Genomic DNA, 20,766 nt, shown 5'->3' with positions numbered 1-20,766 from the left:
ATGTTTCCTTTAATAAAAGCCAGAATGTGAAGACTAGGAGCACGTCTCCCCATTTCTTGATTATATACATGTTAAGGACAAGTGCATGCTCAGGAAATGGGGTGATTGATTAGGCTGGAAGGACTTGAGGAAAGGGATTCATTTAGATAGTTCTCCATGATATCATTTTACACGGAAGAAAATCTTTTGGGAAGATAAACAAGGAATTATGTTACTTGTGAAGCAGCATGAGACAGTGGAGGGTGTCCTGCAGAGGGACTGAGATTGACTTTCTGGCCATGCTTTCTACTGTATTGACTGAAATGGGTAGGTCTTTGACCTTTGCCAAGCTTTGTGGTTTTACCTTAAAGTTTGTATAAAAAAATGTTTTTTTACAAAAATTTATGAATTAATACTGTGAAGGAAATATAACGACACGTCTTCCATATGCATGTGTAGTAAATCACTTTTAATTTTGTTTGGCAAATTAAAGCAGGTTTCATTAGTTTTAAAAATAGCATTTACATTTTTAGTCCTGGATATATTAAAAAGGAAGTGTTCCTTTTGTAAAATGCAGAAGAGGAAGAAGAAAACAAAACTTAACCATTCATTCTTCAACTCAGAAGGGAATGTTATTAACGTCTTTTCCTATTTTACATCCCTCTTCCTTTCTTTGTGTATAGATATTGGTGTGAACGTATTCATACAAATTTGGAATCATGTTTCATATAATACTTTTTGCCTTTAAGGATATTGGTGTTTTACTCCTCATAATAGTATTCTACACACATTTTCATATTTCTTTATTTTAAAAATCATGGGGTTTTTTTTAATGGCAGTGTTAGGTATCCCATTGTATTTTGTGAACTGGACAAATAACTTTTTTTCTAATTTTGACCTTCTAATGCTGCAAAGGATTCTTTTTGTCTAAATCTCTGGCTGTAATTGATTGTTATTTTTTTGTTAGGATGAGTTCCTATAAGTGGCTTTGCTGGACTGCCAGGTGGCTTTCCAAAAAGGCTGTTCCCAAGTACACTTTAATAGTGTGTGAGAATATTGGTCCTACCATACCCTTATTAGTCTTGAATTTTATACTTTTAAATTATTTGTCAATTTGATAGTTTTATACTGCATCACTGATTCCTTGTAAGAATTTTTTTCTTACTGGCCCTTTGTGACAAAATTTTTATTTCCTTTGAACTAGTATACCTCTGATGTTTCAGCACCTGATCAACATCTATTTGATGTTGGGGAATTCAAATTACTTGGGAAGCAGTTCTGTCACTGAAGTTATGAAGTACTTTCCAAAGTACTGGAGAGCACAACTACAAATCTGAATCCCTACCATAAAAAATTTTGACATCGTATGAGAAAAAAAATCAGACATAACAATGATTTATAAAAAATGCCAATGAAAACAGAAGTCACATGGATAGTCTCAGCATTATTTGAGTAATTGATATTTTCTGGAGAATTCACTTTTACATTTTCAATTAATTCTGAAAAGGTCTAGTCCACTCATGACATAGCAGTAGTATCTCAGTATTCATATTCTCATTAAAATTTAAATATGTAAAATACATTTGAATTAAATGATTTCAGAATATGAATTCCATCTATCTCTGCAAAAAACCAAAATCCCTCAAGTCTGCAGTATTTTTTTCTGAGCCTATCCTCTTGTAATGTTTATGGAAGGACCCACTCATCATGGTCAGCCTTGCCTCCTCTCAGCTCTTTTGCTGTTAAGCAAAATTCTACCACCATGATAAAGGTTTTTTCCAAGTTCCCAGAGGACACAAGATTTCACTTTGACATTGGCTTGACATTCCCTTTTGGTTCTCAGAACTGACTGTATTGCCTTTATACCAACTCAGGACTTACTCAAGCCATCATTTATTTCTGACAGTTATATTCAAATCAGCAAAGTATAAACTTTGTAACAAAAATGGATTTTCCATGCATCAAGATTCTATAGCACATCTGTCAAAGAGGTTTGCCATACGTGGAAAATCACAGCCTTGGTATCCAACAGTGGCACGTAATACATAATCAGAAATATTTGATGAAGTGAGTTAGGATAGAATACCCATTTGCTAGGCAGGGCTTTGATAATAGAACTTCCCTTGCAGCTTCATTATTAAACTTGTGTGTTCCACTCTTCTTTTATTATCACTGAACATCTTTTGTCTTATCATCAGTTTGGCAAGAGATAACCTGTCAATTACTTGTAGAAAATCACTTAGAAATGAATCAATATTCTATTTATTGTATCTCCTCTACTTTAAAAGGCTACAGTCTCATGTTTCTTGTACCTAACCTCCCAATTCTTTCCCTGTAGTGTGGGCACCAGTTTTGCCTTCCATCTTTTATATCTAATTCCTAAACTTTGTACTAAGAGTGAAGTAAGAAATCTTCATTTTCAGATTTCATTAATATAGATGAAGGTTTAAGATAAGTTTCCTGATATCGAGGATATCTAGACGTTAAGCAGAAGAAATTAGTTTGATGGTTTCAGACAGTTTTTTATTTTCATTTTGGATCTCCCTTTTTTCTTCTTTGTAAATGTTTGCCTTTGTGAGTTGATAAAAAGAATAATTTTCAAGTTATATTCCTGTTTTAGTAGTATTTAAGTTCACACTGCAATGTTTCCTTCTTGGAAAGCTAACATGGAATATATTTTGAGATTTTTTTTTTCATGTCTTAACATTGTCATTGAGGGTATTTGATTGTTTGAGCCTAATAGAAATAAATTCTGATTGTATCTTCTCAACCTGAAATGTGGCAATGGTCAGAGACCACAGATGAACTTAGTTTCATTCAGTATTATTTATAAAACAGTGTTCAATGTTGGGAAATAAAATAACTGATCTCTTTGCTATTTTAGTGTGATGACATCATTCTACAGAGAACACACTTCAAATCATATGCCGTTTGTACATGCACAGATGTAATTGCTAATACAAACCAAAAAAGAGGGAGAGACAGAGCAAGAGTGAGCTAGATGGTGTCTAGGGCATATAATAATTAGCATTTTTAGTAACAACATCTGTTGCTGGCAATATTGCTGGCAGTATTGTAGGAGAAAGCAGTCATTAAAATTAGCTAATGCTCAGTTTAAGTACCACACAATGTACTGACATTTTCAATATTTTTACTAGTTTTGGATTTCTTCATTCCAATAAATTTGTGTTTTTGAGTTTGTTTGAATGCCTTGTATTATATTAAAAATGTTCTTCAGATTCCTCCAAATCGATCGGGAGCTAAAGCTTGTATTTTTAGTGGGTCAAAGTAACATTGTTGCAAATTGTTACAGACATTTATTGGAGGATGTCTCCCAAAGATTGGGATGCCCATGAACTTAAATAAATGTAACTTAGAAGGTCAGAGATGAGTTGGGAGAATTATTGGCAATATTTAGACAGGCTAAGGACCAACAACAAGGTCACTTAGGTTGACCTTATTCAAGGTTGGGACTTTCCTAGTTTTAACTCTGGAGTGCCCTCCTCCTGAGATACCTAAGAGTTCCAGACACTCCAGATGGCTCGTAACTTCACTGTGCAAGGCGCCTTGGAATCCCACCTTAGAATGGATCTCTGATTTTGATCCTGCTTGATTTCGGTCCTCCCTCAGAGTTAGACACTGTCTTCCAGCCTGCAGCACACATTTTCCTCAAGTCTTACTCTCTTACCATTCTTGAGGTTTCATTCTGGAATTCTTTTTTGAGGTTTAAGTGTCAATATGAACTTTTCTTTTTTTAAAAAATTATTTATTTATTTATTTATAAACATATGTATTTTTATCCCCAGGGGTACAGGTCTGTGCATCGCCAGGTTTACACACTTCACAGCACTCACCATAGCACATACCCTCCCCGGTGTCCATCACCCCACCCCCCTCTCCCAACCCCCCTCTCCCTAGCAACCCTCAGTTTGTTTTGTGAGATTAAGAGTCACTTATGGTTTGTCTCCCTCCCAATCCCATCTTGTTTCATTTATTCTTCTCCTACCCCCCTAACCCCCCCATGTTGCATCTCCACTTCCTCCTATCAGGGAGATCATATGATAGTTGTCTTTCTCCGATTGCCTTATTTCACTAAGCATGATACCCTCTAGTTCCATACATGTCGTCGCAAATGGCAAGATTCATTTGGGATTATTTTGACAGGTAACCCATTGACTCCCGACCTGTGATTCCTCACTTGTACAGGGGTGTGTTGCTGTCTTCAAGTCAATGGACGAACCCCTCTGAGGAGGAGGAAAATGGTGACTTTGATCTTTTTTTTTTTTTTTTGATCTTTTTAAAAATATTATTTTATTTTTTCAGTGTTCCAAGATTCATTGTTTATGCACCACACCCAGTGCTTCATGCAATACGTGCCCTCTTTAATACCCACCACCTGGCTTACCCATCCCCTCACCCGCCTCCCTTCCAAAACCCTCAGTTTGTTTCTCAGAGTCCATAGTCTCTCATGGTTTGTCTCCCCCCTCCAAGTTCCCCCAATTCACTAATCTTTTCCGTTTCCTAATGTCCTCCATGTTATTTCTTATGCTCCACAAATAAGTGAAACCATATGATAATTGACTTTCTCTGCTTGACTTATTTCACTCAGTATAATCTCCTCCAGTCCTGACCATGTTGACACAAAAGTTGGGTATTCATCCTTTCTGATGGAGGCCTAGTATTCCATTGTGTATATGGACCATATCTTCTTTATCCATTCGTCTGTTGAAGGGCATCTTGGCTCTTTCCACAGTTTGGCGATTGTGGCCATTGCTGCTATGAACATGGGGTACATATGGCCCTTCTTTTCACTGCATTTGTATCATTGGGATAAATATCCAGTATTGTAACTGCAGGGTCATTGGTTAGCTCTATTTTTTCTTTCTTTTTTTTTTATTTCTTATTTTTTATAAACATATATTGTATTTTTATCCCCAGGAGTATAGGACTGTGAATCGCCAGGTTTACACACTTCACAGCGCTCACCATAGCACATACCCTCCCCAATGTCCATAATCCCCCTCCCCCTCTCCCAACCCCACCTCCCCCCAGCAACCCCCAGTTTGTTTTGTGCGATTAAGAGTCACTTATGGTTTTTTGACTTCGATCTTTTTTTATCGTCTTTGTTGTCCGCCTGTTTGCTAGTTCGGGAGTATGTCAAAGTGAGAAAGGAAAAGTAGTCTGTTTTCTCTTCAAAGATAGAACCTGCTCGTGAATCAACATTTGAATCATATACTAAGATACAAAACAATTTTGGAATCTGCATAATTGTTCATGAAAATAAACACAGAGTCAGAAATTACATTTCTGGAATTACTTTGATGAGCTAAAATATTTCCCACTTTTGTTAATCCAAACTGGGTATCTTTCAAACCTTGAGTGGGAGATATTAAAATGGGTACTGAGAAAGTGGTTTCTGTAGGCCAGTTAGTTCGAAAATTCTGCAAATTATGCCCTCCTTTGGTGGCCCTGTGATGCACGTTATATATTCAAGGCTATGAAAACTCTTGCAGAAAGAATTATACTGAGCTTGCTCATCTCAGTGTTTTTCAAACAATTTTTTTCCCTGAGCCAGTTTTTGTTACAGAAACCAGTTTAAGAAATGCTGATCCAGTCATCCCAGAGTTTAACTTGCTATTTATGTTGCCGAGAAAGTTGCAGAAAGGGCCTCTAGGTAAAGGCTAGTCATCTGACTTGTAACAGGCTTTTTGGCTCTTTGTGATTCTGACAATGTCTTTGTGGCAGAACTGACTCCAAGGACTTATTAGTACCCTTAAAGATGGATACAGATAATGTCAGAATTCACAAAAAATGGCTATATAAACCACAATGAATTTATTCATTTGTATTGGAGGATGTCTTTCCCAAAGACTGGGATGCCCATGAACTTAAATAAATGTAACTTAGAAGGTCAGAGATAAGTTGGGAGAATTATTGGCAAGATTTAGACAGGCTAAGGACTGATGACAAGGTCACTTGGGCTGACCTTATTCAAGGTGGGGACTTTCCTAGTTTTAATTCTGGAGTGCCCTCCTCCTGAGATGCCTAAGAGTTCCAGACACTCCAGATGGCTGGTAACTTCACTGCCCAAAGCACACCTGCAGTGGCTTCTTGTGTTCCCCACATTTCTTTTTTCTGTCCCCTCACAATTTGTGATGGTTAATGTTATGTGTCAATTTGGCCAGGCCACAGTACCCAACATTATTCTAGATGCTTCTGTGAAGTTATTTTTATTTCTATATAAGATGAATGTTTAAATTGGTAGACTTTTTTTTTCCTTCCAAATTTCTATTTTAATTCTAGTTAGTTAACATACAGTGTAATATTGGTTTTAGGAGTAGGATTTAATGATTCCTCACTTACACATAATGCCCAGTTCTCATTATAACAAGTGCCCTCCTTCATACCAAAAGAAATAAAAAGCGTCTAAATCAGCAAGGAAGAAGTCAAACTTTCACTATTTGTAGATGATGTGATAATCAGTAGACTTAGGAAAGCAGATTATTCTCCATAATGTCGGTGGGCCTCATCCAACCAGTTGAAGGCCTTAAGAGAGAAAGACTGACCTTCCTAGACAGAATTCTCCAGCAGATTGCCTTCAGACTTGAACTGCAACTCTTCTCTACATATCCAGCCTGTCAACCTACCCTACAGATTTTGGACTTGCCAAGTCTCTGTAGTCATATGAGTTAGTTACTTAAAATAAATCTCTCTCTCCTTCTTTCCTTCCCCCTCTGTCTCTCTCTTCTCTTCTCTCTCTCTCTTTCTCTCCACACACACATTCACACACACACACATTCACACACACACACACACACATTTTGGTGGTTTTGTTTTTCTGGTGATCCTGATTAATACAGATGTCAAGGACTGGTTACTAGATTTTGTTCTACTCTGTCTTTTTCTGTGTTGGCTACCATTTTTTAGACACATTAGTAAACTTGATTAAACTATTCTCACTTCCACTAACCCCAAGGGACAGGAATTCACTTTCTTCATATTATGATTCAAATATAATTAATTTTACTTTTGAGGGTAATTTTCCTGGGAGGTATCTCTTTTGTCACTACTATGAACCAGTTTTCTAATACTGAAAGTCCACAACAGTGCAACTACGCAGATTTAGCCTACAGAGAAGAATTCGTGATACTTAATTGTTACCAGTCATGACACCCAATAACATTATAGACTCTGGTTCTGGGAGACATCTCACAAGGTCAAAGTCTTACAAAGAGGACAGTAAATATTAAAATTCTGTTTTGCTTTCTTAAACAGTGTTCAGGGAGAATGATTCTGTGGCTCTGTTTGGTAGCCCCTTCAGATGTTTAATCATTTTTACTCTCAAACATTTTTTCTTTGTCAGAATCCAGGCGATCTGGTAATTAAATTCATTATTTTTATTTCTTATTTAAGATTCTCTTTTTTGTCAGTGGTAAGTCCAAATATCCAACACATTACCGTTCCGAAAGACATGAAACTTAAAAGGGCCACCCCATTGCATGCGAAAGCCAGCACTCAAAGTCAGCATGGTCTGTCTGCTTTGGATTCTAAATCTTGCTCAGTGCCAGTAAGATTGAATTGAGCAAAGATTAGTTAAGTAAATTCTGCACTCTTTTAAGAAAATTAAGTGTGGAATCACAGGCTAGAGGAAACACACTCATTTTTTGCTGATTTCAATTGAAGGGGAACAGAACACAGTGTAACAGAGAATTTTTAAGAAAACACTTAACTTTTTCTGTTTTGGCTTTATTGATGGAGAATGAAGCTAGTGCGGCCCTTCTCACTGGAGTCTTGTCCTTTTCCTCTTCCTTCACCCGTCCTAGAAGACAAACATTGTATTTTCAAAAGTCAAATTTTGGATTTCCTTCTCCTCTGGGGAAGATAGACAGGCAGACAGACAAATGGGCAGGTAGACACACACGTGCAAACATTTTCAAGAGAGAGAGAAGAGTTTGATAATGATTTTGCTACTGGAGCAGCTTTAGTAATGACTCTTGGGAGTAATGACTCTTGTGTTTTAAAATGACACAGCAGGGCAGTTGGCTGGATTATTTGCAAGGAATGAGATAAACACAGTTTTGAAAAGTGAGTATTAGTGAGCAGCCCTAACCCGTGAGGGTGTCTCAGCACTGGTCCCCACCAGGGATGCAGATGCTTCCTTTTCGTTCACTTATTTATTCATCTATTTCCAGATTCATCCACAGATGTCCGTTGGAGTATCTGCTGTGGGGCAGGCACCATTCTAGAGCTGAGGATACAGCAATGGGCAAATCCAACAGGAAGGCCTGCCTTCTTGTTGTTCATACTCTAGCTGGGGAGTTGGGACGAGGGCTGTGATGGAGAGAGAGCCCCTTTCTTGAGCCTTCGGAGGACAGACTCTTCATATGTGCAAGTTCATGAGGAGTCAGTTCTGGTTACCCTCAGTTGTGTTTGGAAGAATAACAACAGCTGCTGAGGGAAGATATCTTTCCCCTGCATCAGAGCAAGAACCACATCGGTTTCCCATGTACTGTGAATATTGATATTGGCCAGCTCTTTTATAAAGGATGTAGGTTTGCCGAGAATTTTCACCAAAGTATCATTGAAACTTCAAAAAAACAAAACAAGGGGCTCCTGGGTGGCTCAGGGGGTTAAAGCCTCTGCCTTTGGCTCAGGTCATGATCTCAGGGTCCTGGGATCAAGCCCCCATTGGATTCTCTGCTTAGTGGGGAGCCTGCTTCCCCCTTTCTCTCTGCCTGCCTCTCTGCCTGCTTGTGATCTCTGTCTGTCAAATAAATAAAATCTTAAAAAAAATAAAAAACAAAACAAAACAAAGAAACCACTTGCGAGAGCTCATTTAAAGCTGTAAGTGCAGTCATAAAATAATTGTCCAGAGATGGCCCTTTCATTGTCTAAATGGTACCAAGAGTGATTTTCATCTGATTCATATACTGTCCTTTTCCCTGGTGGACAATAAATGGATTAAAGTTCTCTGTGGGAAACACTAAATTTAAGTTAAAAAAAAAATGGAGTAACTGTTAATAGCATTTAATAAGGTTTGATGAGCAGATGAGGAAAACAACATGTATTTTCTGCAGTTAACTCCACAAGCTTTTTTTTTTTCATCCAAATGTTGTAAAGTCTTGATTTGATGGTGTGCTTGAGCTTGTGGGTTACTTATGAGCTTGGGGTCTTAGAGGGAGTATTAGAGGTAGAAACCTGAGAAACTTAGGAAAAAGTGTGGTAAGATTTAATCATATTTTGTGAATTCAAATATATATATACTTACCATTAAAATATACATGTAAATATGCACACAAATGTATTTTTTAAAACACTGTTTTCTTTATTCTGACTATTGCCACTAAAAGTACTTGTCAGATTGTGTGTCGTTAATTTCTTTCTCCTTCTCTCCCCCAAGTAGGAAGAATGGATTCTCTTGTCTTTTTCTATTTTTCTGAATTTTCAATAATGTCTTAGCACTAGAAGTACCCTCAGTAGTGTGCTTGCTCATTATTATTGTTTTTTTTTTTTTTTTATTTTATTTTTAAGAAATCTCCACACCCAGCATGGGGCTCAAACTCAACAACCCCAAGACTGAACCAACCAGGCACCCTGCCCGTTATTAATTTTTAAATGACGTATAACGTATATGTTTTTAGTATTATATAAAGTAATCCCCCCTTATCTGTGGTTTTGCTTTCTGGGGGTTCACTCACCTGCTGTCAACTGAGACAGGTGATCAGAAGATCAGTAGTAGCCTAATGCTACATCACAAAGCCTGCGTCCTTCACCTCACTTCTTGTCAGCCATAGCATTTTGTTATCTCTCATCATCATAAGAAGAAGAGTACAGTACAGTAAGATATTTTGAGAGAGAGACCACATTCACATAACTTTGATTATAGGATATTATTATAATTCTATTACTAGTTATTGCTGTTCATCTCTTATTGTACCTAATTTATAAACTCAGTTTCTTTTAATTAATTAATTAATTTATTTGACAGAGATCACAAGTAGGCAGAGAGGCAGGCAGAGATGGGGGGGCAGGCTCCCTACTGAACAAAGAGTCCAATGTGGGGCTCGGTCCCAGGACCCTGGGATCATGACCTGAGCCGAAGGCAGAGGCTTTAACCCACTGAGCCACCCAGGTGCCCCTATAAATTCAATTTCATCATAGGTATGTACGTATAAGAAAAAAGAGTGTATGTGTAGAGTTTGGTATTATCTGTGATTTCACTGGGGTCTTGTGAACCAGTGATCCACTGGGGTCTTGGAACGTATTCCCCACAGACAAAGGAGGACTACTGTCGTGTATGATAAAATACCAGTATGTAATTTCTTCTCCTGCTTCCAAAACATGCTGTTTTCAAACGTGTTGAATTGAGATTCTTGGTGGTCAACAAGAGCATAAATTCAAATGTTATCTTAAAACAGAATAGTAAAGCTGGAGGAAAGATCCAGCAGATTCTAGGAAGAGCAAACAAAGGAAAAAATGAGTGAATATGTACAGAAGTTTCTCAGGATGCTTCCTCGAAAGGGATTGCGGAGAGAGCTTCCAGTAAGTTTTGAACCTAACCATAGAGTCAAATATGTTGTTTTAGTCTCGACTCGTCTTCAAAAATAAGTAGAAATTCTAAATAATTAAATTATTTTCTCATATGTAATATGGATTACATGCAGTCACATATGCCTCATCATGAATGAATGAACGAAGTAACGAGCAAATGAATAATAGAAGCCTAGCTGTCAGCTTCCTTTGGTCTGTGGTGCCTCCCTCCCCAGCAGATCAGTCAGGATTAATCCTACCAATTAACTCGTAAGTGAAGTAGTTGAAAGCGCTTCTATACAGCAGTGGAACCATGAGAAAGGATTAATTTTTTTTCACTACTTTGGGCTGTGGAGTCTGCGTAAGGTTGGAAGAAGAAACTATTCCCAAGTTGTTCCCCTCCCAGGGAAGTTACTAATAATTACAGGAGATTAGAAGCATTTGGCCATTAAACAAATAGAACTTCTGGCTTTCAGTATATGAATCTTTGAGAAATCCTGAACATTCTAAAGGCATTCCAAATTCCAAGTGCTTTATTTCCTTTTAGCAAAGGCTTTGCCTTAGGTGGTATAAAGAACAGACCCTTCTTTCCTGGTGTTTATGTAGAAGGGTATAAAGTATTTGATAGAAAAGATACAGAAAAAAGAATCATACTAAGTTGTTATAAAATATTGTTACAAATCAACTGTGTTTTAGTTTGTGAAAAAGACTTGTAATTGCTATTGCAAGAAATAAGTGGTGGATGGATTGTCCCAAACTGGAAGATCTGTAGTTTGAGTGAGGCATCAGAATATATATTTTACAAAATTGTTCACTTCTCAGTGGGGTACTCCCAGGAGTCCTTTTCTTTACTGTTTGGCCATAAAATATATTAACTCAATTTTTCAAATCTATGGAGCTAATCTTTTAATTCAGAACCTTGGTAAGTATTATTCCCTCTGAACTGGGTAGAATGTTCCCATTAGGAGTCACATGTCTCATTCCTCAAATACTACTTCTGAGTAGTTCGCCCTGACTGCTTCCCCTGTTAGACACCCAGCCTTGGAGTGTCTTTGTGCTCATCCTATGCCCATTCCCACCCTGTCATCTTCATCTTGGTTCGTCTCCTTGAATTCTGTTGACTCAAACTAAAACCCCCTGAGTAGTTCTTGATGGCTCATTTTTTCCACCTACGTTATGCTCCATCCCTGTTCACACCATGTCAGTGGGTGCATTGGTCTCTGCCCCCAAAGTGCATTTCTCCATGAGACCATTTCTCCTGATCTTCGTTGTTAATCAGTCAACACCATACCATTTTAACTGGACAAATGTAGTACCCATTGAGTGTTCTTTTTATTTTTTTATTTTTTAAAAATTGTATCTCTTTATTTGAGAGAGAGAGAGAGAGACAGCAAGAGAGCAAGAGAGAGAGCACAAGCCAGGGGGAGCAGCAGGTAGATACAGAGGGAGAAGCAGACTCCCTACTGAGCAGGGAGCCTGATGTGGGGCTTAATCTCAGGACCCTGGGATCATGATCTGAGCTGAAGGCAGACGCTCAACCAACTGAGCCACCCAGGTGCCCCCCCACTGAGTGTTCTTATTGTTCGATAATTATATTCCTTAGCGTCTACTCAACAGCCCCAGTGATCTTTTAGAGACATAATTAAGTCATGTCTGTTCTCTACCGAGAATACACTAAAGGTGTCCAATCACACTTAGAAGAAAATTCAGACCCTTTAAGCTGCCCTACCAGGCTCTGCATGATTGGCTTCTATATGTCTGTCCCACCTTATTATTTTTTTAAAAAAATCTTTCTTGTTTCCTTGGCCCACCATATTTGAGCCACACTGACCCCTCTCCTCTTTCTTCTATGTGTTAAACTCATTTCTACCACAGAACCTCTTTTCCACTGTCCCCTTATCCGAAACAATTTTTACTGATCCCATGTGGTAATTCCTTATTAGTAGTTGTGTGGGGCCCTAAGGATGTATGCCATTTTATCCTGTGTTTAATTCAATTATCTTGAATTAGATCAGTAGAGGGCCATATAGCACTTAAGGGTGAAATCTTGAACGACTTGAGAAATTATTGACTCTGAACTATCTCTTAAATAATTCTCACAGTTAACTATAACTAGCATTGTTATTTAAGAACTACTTAATAAAGCAGTGTTTAGGTCTAGAATTTGAAGACAATCGGGTATCTTCAAATAAAAAAATGAGTCACCTGGATGAGAGAAATAACTATTGGACTTTTTTTTTTTTTAGTAAGCCACAAGCCATAGTAATTTGCAGCAGCAAGCATTGTAATACTAATCACAATTGTGAATTACTTAATGTTTGTTTCTTATTTAATCATGGCTCAGTGGTTGCTTTGGAAGTTTGTATTTTCTCTGACAAGTTTTTCTTTGATAGCCTTTTAATTTAATTTAATTTAACTTTTTTTTAGATTTTAAAAATTGAGGTGACATTCACCTTACATAAAATTTACCAAATTGAGTTAAAATTTGATTCTCATCTATACAATTCTCGTCTATACAATCTATATAATTCTCATCTATACAATTTAATATACAGATATTAAATAACTATAATCTATAAATTACAGTTATTTAATATCACTTAAAAAGACCCAGAGTGTCTCATCCGGTGTTTGAAAGAATTTTTTCATCTCCCTAAATCATATGCCCATTGGCTCATTGGACAGACTCTCTGAAACCGACGCCAGGTCTGCTCTTGTAAACTGCAAGCCTGCATTTCTTGCGCCAGATTCCGCTGCAGGCGCAGGTGGGCTTCGGCTCAGCCAACCCGCCATGGCCCTCTACCACCTGGTGAAGAAATCTGTTAAGAACATGGGAAGACTCTTTGTGGCTTTTATTGACTGTTCTTTTGCCTTAAATCTGCAAACAGTAATCCACTATCGAATAAAGCGCCATGAATTCAATTCAGGCCCTGCATTATTGATTTTCAGGCAGAACCGGTGCCATAATACTGTTGTACTGTTGGTTACATTCAGGATCAATAGGAATGTCTCTTGAGAAATCACAGGGTAATTTTCATTGGAATTAGACAGGATGTGTTTTGTCTTCCATCTGTCTGCAAGTTTTAAGTTCTTAATGATTTAATTCCACTTCTGGATGAATTAGATCCACTATGTCCGTACTTTGGCGAATAGAAAGAGAAACGTTCTCTAGTGTGCAGATGACATGGTTAGTAACACACACTAAAGATATTTTAAATCCCCCACTGACCCACAGTTCACTACGACCTTCAGTTAATTATTTAATAAACCATCATTGTGATTTCACTTGATATTCCTTGTATTAAAACAAGTATAACTGAAGTCTAAAAAAGCAAGTCATCTCCATTTGGTACCCAGGTTTGCATTTGAGACCTAATTCATCTTATCAGCATTGGGAAGGTACATATTTCAAAGCTGGACCTGCTGAGGTTATGTTAAGTGTTGGCTTATATTTGCTTTGAACATCTTCCGGTCTAAAATCATGTGGCCATGCATTGTGGATGAACTGTAGGAATTGAATCACCTTTAAGTTTGTGTGAGAGGGAACTCAGCTGGCATACCTCTCAAGCCATTTTAGGAGAGTTGAGTTGGGCTTCCCTTTAGGATTCATTCTTTTTATTCAGCTCCTCATACATGGCCACCAGCCCTGCTTTACACGGTCAGGTTGTTGAAGCATAATCACTTTGTATTTCATAAGCTACTCAGAGTTACTGTTCTGCTGTGGCATATACTTGTAGGGGAGCCTAATCTCAAATTTATTGCCACCCACTCATTACCATTCAGAGTTTGCTTAAGAATTTAGGGAGAATCGTTTGACCTAAGTGGTCCAGCCATTCCTCCAGATGACCAAAATCTATCCATGGATTTAGTGGTCCTTTGGGTAGTCCCATACTTTGACTGAAAATTGTTGCTTCTCTAAATGCTTGCTTTGATTAAATTGCACCAGGGTGTTTTAAAAAGAATACACGAGAGTTAATACATTTGCATTGTAATTCAGAATATGTATCTTTTTTGCAAACTAATTAAAAGGTATAGCAACCATTCAGAGACACCATCTGTCACTATTTGAAAGTTATAATTAGGATAATAATTTTTAATGTCATTGTCAGATGTTGGAAAAGAAAAGCATTAGGACATCAATTGGAGGCTCTTCCCCTTCTCTGTAAGGCCAGTAGTTCAAAATTTGGAAATGTATTTGGCTGAAATTTTTCTTTCAATTTTTTAATTATATTTATTTTTTAATTGTTGATACTGCTGGCATGTCTTCTTACTTATGATATTCCTTACCAAATATTTCTTCAATTGTATGAATATTTTGTGACAGCCAGTCTTCAATTTGAAATCTGAATTTTTACTTCTGTGTATTAATTAGGTAAGTACAAAACACAGGAAATTAGCAGCTGCACCTGAGTTACAGACTAAAAAACTTTAGAGTTGATTTCAAAATCCATTATGCTTCAAATTTTACTAGTCAGTAGTTAACCATGAAATTAAAAGAAATAAACACCATTTCAATTTTCTTTATTTGTTCAGTTATTCATTCCTTTGACACATTTTTTTTTTTTTTAAGATTTTATTTATTTATTTGACAGAGAGAAATCACAAGAGAGGCAGGCAGAGAGAGAGGAAGGGAAGCAGGCTCTCCGTGGAGCAGAGAGCCCAATGTGGGACTCGATCCCAGGACCCTGAGATCATGACCTGAGCCGAAGGCAGCGGCTTAACCCACTGAGCCACCCAGGCGCCCCGACACATTTTTTTTTTAAAGATTTTTATTTATTTATTTGACAGACAGATCACAAGTAGGCAGAGAGGCAGACAGAGAGAGACGAGGAAGCAGGCTCCCTGCTGAGCAGAGAGCCCGATGCGGGACTCGATCCCAGGACCCTGGGATCATGACCTGAGCCGAAGGCAGAGGCTTTAACCCACTGAGCCACCCAGGCGCCCCGACAAATATTTATTTTTGTGCCTATTATGTACCTGGTACTATGAAAACCTTTGCTCAGTTCTTTTCCTCTGTTATAATTATTTAATATTTGAATATTAAGATATTTTGTTTATGTGCTATATTAGAACTAAGTGTGATGCTGTATCACCAAACACAGAAATCATAACAGCCCCAAGAATGTCAGGATGCAGCAAATTATGTTTGATTTATACTCAGAGATTTAATATGATGTATTTAGATGCAATATTTAATAAGGCATGTGTTCTATCAGAATTTATATTCTTTCAAGAAGAATCATTTTTGAATTGAAAATTAAATTGACCATGCACAACTCTTCATAAAATTGAACTATTTCATCTTTAAAAATTGAACTATGTGATTTTGACACTTAGCAACTAGTCCATTATATTAGATATAATTTCTTTGTGATCTTAGGAAGTTTAAAATCATAAATGACTCTCAAGGTCTTAGTAACATATTAGAAATTTGTATCTATAGGATTAAATAAGCACAATAAATTCATATCAACTTGGTCACCATACACATTTTATTTTTGTGCCAATAGACTTGTCAGTTTTCAGGTCATTATTTTTTTTTTTAATCAATAAGTAGAAGTATAACCATAATTTCTTATTCCTTACTAAAGTACAACTGCTTTTTAAGCCATTAGGATTCGTAGGCATTTAAGCAATGTTTTCTACTTTAAATGATGCAATTATCATTTGAGAACACTGCCTCTCAATTTGATCAGTCTAGAAATGCAACCCATTATAGGATGAAGAAGAATAACTACTTAGTGAGGCAGAATACAGCTTTACAAGTTCTTAAACCAGAAAATGGGTGAGGTCCAGTTTACCTTTAAAATATTTTGGTCTCTGTGTAGAAAAAAGTGTTAATGTGCCTCATAAAATCTCTCAAGAAGTATGCAATGGTGAATACATTTCTTGTTCTACATGATTTCTTTCTGAAGGGTTCCTTTAATCTATGTGAAGTTGCTCTGAGATTTGGTTGAGTTTGTCAAAATGTACCCAAAATGCAAAGTATCTCACCTTTACTACTCGCTGCATAGAATCTGGAGAAGACAAAGTTAGATTGACTCTAAAGGGAAGAAGAGAATGTAGGACATGATTTCTTGAGATCTTTCCCAATCCTGAGAATGTGATTTTGTGAATTAATGTTTATATTACAGTTGGGTTAGAAATAAGGAAGCATTTGAAAACCCTGTGGCCAATTAAAATACTAGACCACCCGGAAAGACCATTCGGTGTCCTAAAACAAAGGTCTTTAAACCTGGGCTAGTTTACCACATGTCTTGTTTTCAAGTGCAGACTCCCTTGAGTCAGAGCTCTGTGCCAGATATCCTGCATGCCTATATGAATGCATCTATCTTCCTTTCTTTCTCTCTGTCTCTTTTAAGAATGCAAAAGGAGTGTAGTATGTTGAATTCCTCTTGTATCATTGGTTTACGCTAGTCTCCTTCTGCTTATATTGAGCCTGGCTTGTTTTGGGTTAGCTTGTGAATTTAATGAGATCATAACACATTGTGATGGCCATGATTGCAGAATGGAAAATGTCACTACTACGTGCCAGTTCATTTAAATCATTTTTAAGTACCCACCTGTGCTCTGAACTCTCCATTTGAATTTTATTGGCTAATATGTTTTTGCTTCAATTTTGGTTCCTTTAACTCTTATACTTTGGTAAGTTAATCTGGGAGCATTGCTGTTGCCCTTTCGGCTTCTGTTCTTGTTCTAATAAAGGCCCCTCTGCTTGATGGGTAGACATATAGGCCTTTCTTACTTTAAAAATCAATTTGAAAAAGCATAGTTTCTAAAGGGCAAGGAGAACCGTTAACACTTTAAGACATATTATTCGGGAAATGTTCAATTTCTGCTGTCATGGGCTGAAATGGAGTGAATGAGAAATTGCATCTAAAACAATACTTTTTTTTTTTTTTGAACTATGTTTTTCCATCTTTTGTGCATGTCTATTTCTGTATTTCATGGAAGTCTGCCTTCTCTGATAGAGGCTTGGTGAGCTGGGGACAAGACAGCTCGGGGGATTAACCTTTCTGCCTCAGACTAACTACCCTTTTCCCTTTTAATCCTGCAGCCCTGTTGGTGACATGACCATGAGAATGAGAAGGGAATTAGGGATTAGTGTAGAGAAGGGTGGCAGTTTTGAGGTCTGAAAGGAAACACGGGAAGATGTTGGAGCGGGAGAGGAGTGGAAAAATCTAACTGGAGGCAGGACATGTACTTGAGGTCTGGATTCCCCCTTTTTGTCCAGAATGTACTAAGGTTGGGCGGACGTGAGGGTACACATGTACAGTGAGAGCAGCCCTGATGCTGGATAATTAGGGTTGAAGCTTCAGTACTTGAGGCAGAGCATGCTCTAGGGGCCTCCTGAGGTTGAACTGTGTTACCTTGGGCAAGTTAGTTAACCTCCTTGTGCCTTAGTTTCTTCGTCCATAAAATGGGGAGACTGATAGTCATGCTTACTTTTTAGGGTTGTTATGAGGATTAACTGAGCAACTATAGTATAGGTAAAGCACTAAGAAAATGCTTATTTATTTGTAATATTCATTTTTAATGGAGTGAGAATAGCAATGTGGATGAGTTAAAAACATGAATTGTTAACCATTTTAGAGAAAATTCGTTATTTCATTGCTCATGTGAGCAGACCATAGTGGATCTCCAAAGAAACCATGAACTCTTCTGATTTTGTGCCTCTCCTTTTGCCTAGAAGGTCTTCCTCCTAGAAATGTTTGCTGAATCCCTCAGGGCTTTTATCAAATGCCATCTTCTCAGTGGATTCTCTCTGATGCCTCCTGGTTTGGCTCCTACTGGGGGGTTCCCATGGCATTTAGAGAGTATCTTTAATGACACTGATCTCGTTAAAAGTAGATCATCTTTTCAACGTGTGGGGCTCTGTGTATGTGAGACAGGTAGACGTTATTGACATTTGATTAGGAAAGGTACAGGATTCTTCTAGTGTTCAGGTAGGATTCCCTTAATGCCTGAATCCCGTTTTGAAAGTGTGGTAAACACCTGCTTCAGGTCCTAGGAAATGCTCAAAGGAACTGGCAAGCTGAACTGGATGATTATGGAAGAGAAATGCTTATTTTTTCGTCCTTCCTCCTCCTCCTCCTCCTCCTCCTCCTCTTCGTGCTCTTCTTTCTCTCCCCCTCCTCCTTTTTTAGGGTTTAGTTTGCTTAAAGCTCCAGTTTAATTTTGCTCATCCATTTAGAAACTTACTTAATCTTGGTATAAATAGATTTTCATGCTATTCAGGAAGTATTTTATCACATTTTCATGAAATTTTAAGTAATAACCATTGACTATTTTCTGTTATAAACCACTTATGTGTACTTGCAATAATTCCTTTCCAATCTGTTATTGAATCAGTATTTTATCTTACAGCAGATGGTGTCCTATAATTAAGAAAAAAAATGGTGTTATTATGACACTGAATTTAAGAATAATAGCCATATACAAATCTGTGCGATTGGCTGATAAGAAATATATACTGGTTTATTATTCTTAAATGGCTTAATTATATATGTTTTGTTATATTATCTTTACAAGCATATTAGAAATCATCTGTATTATAATGTTGTATCATCTAATCCAAGGGGAAATAATGTGTGGACATTTATAGGCTTTTGTTTATAAATGGATCATTTAGATATGTTTCCTCTCAAAGAGGAAATTTAGCTCTAGAAAACAGGAAAGAATTGTAGAAACTCCCATGTGCTTTGGAAAGTGACTTGCTCTCATGTTGGACCAGTGATTTTTGCAGATTATATCCATTTCACTCTGAGTCACCTCTATTTAAAAATTTGGTAAAACTGGGTGCCTGGGTGGCTCAGTTGGTTAAGCTACTGCCTTCAGCTCAGGTCATGATCCTGGAGTTCCGGGATCAAGTCCTGCATTGGGCTCCCGGCTCCATGGGGAGTCTGCTTCTCCCTCTGACTTTCTCCTCTCTCATGCTCTCTCTCACCTTTTCTCTCTCAAATAAATAAATAAAATCTTTTTTGAAAATTAGGTAAAACTAATTAACATGAGGAGAGTATCACCAACTCCGTAGATAGTAGTATGTAACAGGGGTGCTGGTAATTGTCCTTTGTTTGGAACGTCAAATAGGAGAGATACTTGAAAGAAATAGCAAGGTGGTGCTTTCAGTTAACCAGGTTTCTCAGAAAATTATAAAAGAATCTTCCGTATAAACTTACTTTCTTGCTGGCAGTATTTTATCACCTCAAATAGTGGCTGTGTTGAATAGAGAACTGGATGCACAGGTATAGGTCTTGATTTTTCAAATTTCCTGGCTGTGTGGGTTGGGTCAAGCCGTTTATGCTCTCTGAAACTCAGTTTCTTCATCTATAGGATGAGAAGGTTTTAAGTAATTGGCACTATGTTTTAGCAATATGAAAATTATCTATAGAAATATTAGTAACATCTGTAAAGGTTGAGCCTATAAAGTCAAATATTATTTCAAAAATTTATTACTGAAGCAATGTCAATTATTTCAATAATTTAAGGAACTCAGATATGAAATGCACCTTTGAAAATCTCTATAGTGTTGCATTTGTAAGTGACAGCGATAGTAAAGTTTAGTATGGAAGGCTATTTTGCAAATAGCATTAAATGCTTCTAATTACCTATGACTATTTCATTCATAGATGAAGATAGATCCCCTTTAGGACATGGGGGAAGGTTTCTTTTAATTTCATTATAGCACACAGAATTTAGTGAAGAAAAGGGAGCAACCCCTTTGAGGTAGATTACTAATAAGTCAACTGTTTGAAATTCGTGGTGTGAAAGGTCCTGGGACCCTGCCAGCTATAGAAGCAGGAAATGTAATTGCTTTCAATGTTCCCAACTCTTTCTTTGTTTTGTCAGTGTTCGGCAGATTTTAAGGTGTTTTTGAGAAAATAGAATCTATTCCCTTATTCAACAACAGGTTAGGTGGCACATATTTTGGGGCAATTATCCTGCATTGGTAGGGGAAACAAAGAAGTAAAGATGAGAGATATACGATGCCTTTAAAAAAAACACTGGAATTGTGGAGTGCAGATAAAACTATATCACTGAGGAAATAAAAGAAAACAAGTAGAATGAAGTTATTATTGAAAGAGAAGTGCAGAGTCTTAGAGTAATTCAGACCAAGGAGACATTACTTTTAGTTGCAAAAAATCAGTAAACTGGTGAATGTTTCAGAAGATGAGAATGGTGGGAAGAAGGAAAGGGCATTGGGGGAAGGGAGGACAGTTGAGTAGTGGCTTAGGAATGGGATGAAGCCAGTATTGC

General features: G+C 37.4%; 1 protein-coding gene across 5 annotated transcripts in view; it reads left to right on the top strand.

Annotated features, from left to right (window-relative positions):
• UTRN (utrophin) overlaps nucleotides 1-20,766 on the top strand; it is a 505,495-nt gene that overhangs the window by 287,176 nt on the left and 197,553 nt on the right. The gene's annotated exons all lie outside the window — the stretch shown is intronic.

The sequence above is a fragment of the Meles meles genome, chromosome 5, assembly GCF_922984935.1.
Source record: "Meles meles chromosome 5, mMelMel3.1 paternal haplotype, whole genome shotgun sequence".
Lineage (NCBI taxonomy): Eukaryota > Metazoa > Chordata > Mammalia > Carnivora > Mustelidae > Meles > Meles meles.
Note: the sequence above shows the minus strand (reverse complement) of the source record. Positions and strands in the feature narration are given on the sequence as shown.